This window comes from Octopus bimaculoides, chromosome 13, assembly GCF_046866305.1.
Source record: "Octopus bimaculoides isolate indiv1 chromosome 13, ASM4686630v1, whole genome shotgun sequence".
NCBI classification, from domain to species: domain Eukaryota; kingdom Metazoa; phylum Mollusca; class Cephalopoda; order Octopoda; family Octopodidae; genus Octopus; species Octopus bimaculoides.
This window is the reverse complement of record NC_142940.1, coordinates 61,853,213-61,858,212: the sequence shown is the minus strand read 5'-3', so window position 1 is coordinate 61,858,212 and position 5,000 is coordinate 61,853,213.

The following is a 5,000-nucleotide window of genomic DNA, read 5'->3' as shown; positions in this document are numbered from 1 at the left end:
CAGCTTAGTTTTCTCGTTCCCCACTCCATCTTTTCCTGTTTTATACCCCCCCCCCCCCTTCTCCTTCTCGAATTATTCCTCTCAGGTTTCTCGCTTCTCTCTTATAACCACACTCTTTCTCTTTACACTGACTTCGACTTTCCACTTTTCAATCTAATTACCAATTTGTACTTTCTCACGTTAGCAACATAATTTCTCCTGTTTCCTCTCTGTTTCTATTTCTTCTCTCTCGTATCATCGCCAATATTCTCTTGGTAACTTGTTGCCATGCGCTGGGACTGAACCCCAAACCCCGTAGATGCAGAGCGCGAGCTTTTTAATCACACAGCCATGCCTGTGATTATGTCTATGAATGATTTAAAACTTCATGCAAAAGACAAAACTCTAGTTGAAACACTTGACAAAAGCTGTCAGTGAATTCAATAAGTGATATGAAAATTAATATGCGATTAAAGAAATAAGACAAAGGCAAATTAATTAAAACTTAAAACGATACAACATTCGATTCAGACATGGAAATCAGAGAATTACAAGAGAACCACCTCTAAAAGTATTTAGAAGAAGATGAAACTGATAAGATACAACATATATAAATGAAGGAGAAAATTAGAAACGAGTTTTACAGAACAGTCAGACTACGATTAAAAACAGAATCAATGCAAGAAATATTATTGCAGGCATAAATACACGAGCCACCGTAGTCGTAAACTACAGAGATAATATTATAAATTGGACGTTAAGTGAACTTCGAAAATAAAATAATAAAACAAGACGCTAACTTTCAGACTATGCCATAAATATAAAGTAATACAATAATTTCTCACTGTCTCGTCTTTGCCAAGACTGAATATGTCTACAGATATATATCTACAGACATGGCTGGCTATGCGTCCGCTGGGAAGTATTCCGAATCTTCCACGTGAACGCTGAAACAATACTGTAAGCATATTCCAAACCCTGGATGTGACTATGAACTGTCAGGACTGACAATGAGGTCAAAATTAATCTTCTAGATATGACAATTAAAGATAGAGAGGAAAATTTATGTACTCTAATAAAAACTCTGGTTCCTCTCGGTTTAAACAGCATCCAGGTAGAAACCGAAAGTCTTTCAAAGTATAATGACCTGGAAATAGATTATGAGAACAGAATACCATCAGTAATAATTGGTGCACTGAGTATGAAAGCAAAGAACATGAAAAAAAAAAAAAAAACTTCATTAGGAAGAATACAAGAGTTCACAGACTTACCATTCTAAAATAAACTATAATTCCCTATAATGCACGGATCGCATATTCTGCACAGTCACCAGCTCACACAGCACATCCTTCGCCAATGGTTCACAACTGGGGTCATGTGATCACTTGGAGCTCATGAAAGATTTTGTTATTCATTTATTCTTTTACTTGTTTCAGTCATTTGACTGCGGCCATGCTAGAGCACCACCTTTAGTCGAACAAATCGGCCCCCGGACTTATTCTTTGTAAGCCTAGTACTTATTCTATCGGTCTATCGGTAAATATATAGTTCTTGAATTTATTCTTTCATCTCTATATGAACTCGCAGCCACATCAACACCTTATATTGACTATGTATTGCTACTGTACCCTCTTTGGGGGAAAGAGATTGATGGATTGCATCACCTTAGTGATAGACTGATTCTTATTTAATCGACCTCGAAAGAATGACTGCCAAAGTCAACCTCAACTGTATTTGAACTCAGAACGTAAAGTCGGACGAAATGCCGCTAAGCTCTTTTTTTCCCCGACAAGCTAACGATTCTACCAGTTCACTACATACAAAGGAAGTCCAGGAATTTAGAAGAGGAGGAACTGTCGAGGAGAGCGAAATGCGATTGTTTCTCAAATAAATTACATCTTATCAATCAAGCATTCATTTGGAGTAAAAAAAAAAAAAATTAGATCTTAAGCCAGAGGTTCGCAAAGTTACGGATCTTTATTAGAAGTTTTCATTGAACATATCATCCACAAGTACGCTGCCACAAAAACAAAGATAATAGACTCAAACCTACATATACATACATATATTACATTCTGAGATACGGTGAATCTATGAAATTCCACTTGTGATATTTAATAAGTTTTTTTTCCGATTAAATAAATATATTCAGGAGAAAACCGCGCCCGAGAGAAATCATGTACATGGATGGTTTATGCATGGGTGCCCGTGTATATAACAGTTTTACAAAGCTATTTATAAGTATTTTTATAATAATAATAGTAATAATAATAATAATATTAATAATAATAATAATAATAATAATAATAATAATAACCTTTGTTTAACCCCTTCCTCTCCCTTTATTAGAAGGGCCTCGACCAAACGCTTTCAAGATGTGAACCCAGTTTTTTTCTTTACCCAGAACCACATTGTCCTAATAGATCATTCATTTCTTCAGGATCAAACGTGTGATTTGAGTAAGACCTAACTGCTATTTCAAGAAGGTAGAGATGCTGCATTAAGGCTTTCCTATTGGTCCGTTTCCTCGACGACTGCAATGTGAAATCGGTTCAGGTCATAATTGAACTCTGGACCAAGTGAGAGGGGAAACGCAATACCCCTCCCCCCCCACCATTGCTATCGATACACTGTTCTGTTGTCTCCGCACTTCTTCGCCGCCATCTTATTACAAATATTATATCTTCTCGCTAAATTCTGAATATATGACCTGTTCACCCGATCAACATTTATATGTATATACACGCGTGCATAAGTAGATACATACATACATACATTCATGCATGCATGTATTTACAATATGCATATATACTGCGTACACACAAATTTATATGCAAACGCACACACGATTATACATACATATACACACAAAAACATATATGTATGTCTGTATGTGTGTGTGTGTATATATATATATATATATATATATATATGAGTGTGTATCTGTGTATGTGTCTCTGTATGTGAAAGTGTGTGAGTATATATATATATATATATATATATATATACATATATGTGTGTGTGTGTGTGTGTGTGTGTTTGTATACATAAACATGAGTGGGTATGTATATATGAAAAAGAGTGAGATAGACATGAACATACAAATACATGTTCTATGTGTTTGTCCGTCTGTGTGTGTGTGTATGTATATGCACATATCTGTGCGTGCGTCTATGCATGTGTGCGTATGTTTGTATGTATGCAAGTGCTTATGTGTGTGTGTGTGTGTGTGGTCTTATAGTCTAGAAACAACTCCAAATGAAAGAGACGGATATAGTCCTTAAATAAAGATGCCCGTTTCTACCCTTCCTTTTCTGCTTGGTCTCTCGCAGTGTTGCCTCTTATTCTATCCGCTTCTCTCTCGCTTACCCGTTTCTAACCGTCTCTTTCTCTCTCTTTCTCTCGCTTTCTCTCTCTTTCTCTCTCTTTCTCTCTCTTTCTCTCTCTAATATCCGGTCAGTTTCTGATTTCTTGGAACAACATCTGGGCCAAAGGTTATCTTGTCACAGTATTCTCTGAAGTCAGGAACAAAGTAAAGCTTTAACACATACCACGTACTCTCTCTCTCTCTCTCTCTCTCTCTCTCTCTCTCATACGTACTTACACACACACACACACACACACACACACACACACACACACACACACACACACACACACAATCACACACACACACACACAAACAAGAACTCTTACCCGTATACGAATACCCTCAGCTGGGTACACACATGTAACTACGCTCGCTCTCTTGCGCGTTTACACACATAGTAACTCGCACACCCGCATCTACACACATGAACACACACACACACGCACTGACACATACAGACATACACACACACACACGTACATACGCATACACTTTGGAATTGTATATGTTTATTTGTGTGCACATGGATATCTATAGAAGTCTATATCGGCGAGTGTGTGTGCGTATGCCTCTATACATACATACATGTATATATATATATATATATATATATATATATATATATATATAATTTATGTATACATCATTCATATAATATATATACATATATATATGCATATATATATATGTATGTGTTTACTTACATATGTGTACATTCATACGTGCACGCACACACACATTTATATATCACCTGTATAATTACACACAGCAGGAACTACGTGTGTGTGTGTGTGTGTGTGCGTGTGCGTGTGAGAGAGAGAGAAAAGAGAGAGAGTGTGTGTGTGTGAGGTAGAGAGAAATATCGCTGTGTGAGTGTTATTTTTATATCACAAGTTCCTGCATGTGATATCCGCAACTTATACACAAAATATTCAAACACCTCCTTAAGAAACAACACAGAAATGCTGCCAAGCAAACTATCTCTCAGGTCGCCAAGCTTATATAGAACACAAAAACAACAGATCTAGGATTTGCAATTTCCTGAATAACGTACCGCAAGGAGCCGCCTCTCATCCACTCCTTTTTAACCCATACCGACACGACCTTCTTCACAAATGCACAAAGCAGACATGCAGTCACATATGCAGATGTCATTACGTTAATTTCCTTCCAACATTCTCCAAACGCTGCTGTATAATTTCTGCAAGTCTACATCAATCATTTGGAATCATCTGGCTCCTGGCTCCAAAACAAGAAGCATAAAATATGGCTCCTACTGACTGCACCATCGCTCTTCTTGCCATCAATACCAAAGAACGTTAGAAAGCCTAAACAATGGCTTTCAACAAAACGAACACGCTACGCAGACACACAGAGGCCGAAAAAGGTAAAAAAAAAAAAAAAAAAAAGGGTTTCATATCGACGCAGGCGATAAGAAGCCTGCTTCCTAAGCACATGGCTCCGGATTCAGTCCCACTGCGCGGCACTTTGGACGACTGTCTTCTACTATAGCCTCGGGCCGCCCAAAACCATATGAGTTAGATTTGGTAGACAGAAACTGAAAGAAGCCTGTATATATACATATGTGTGTGTGTGTGTGTGTGTCTGTGTTTGTCCCCCTAGCATTGCTTGACAACCGATGTTGGTGTGT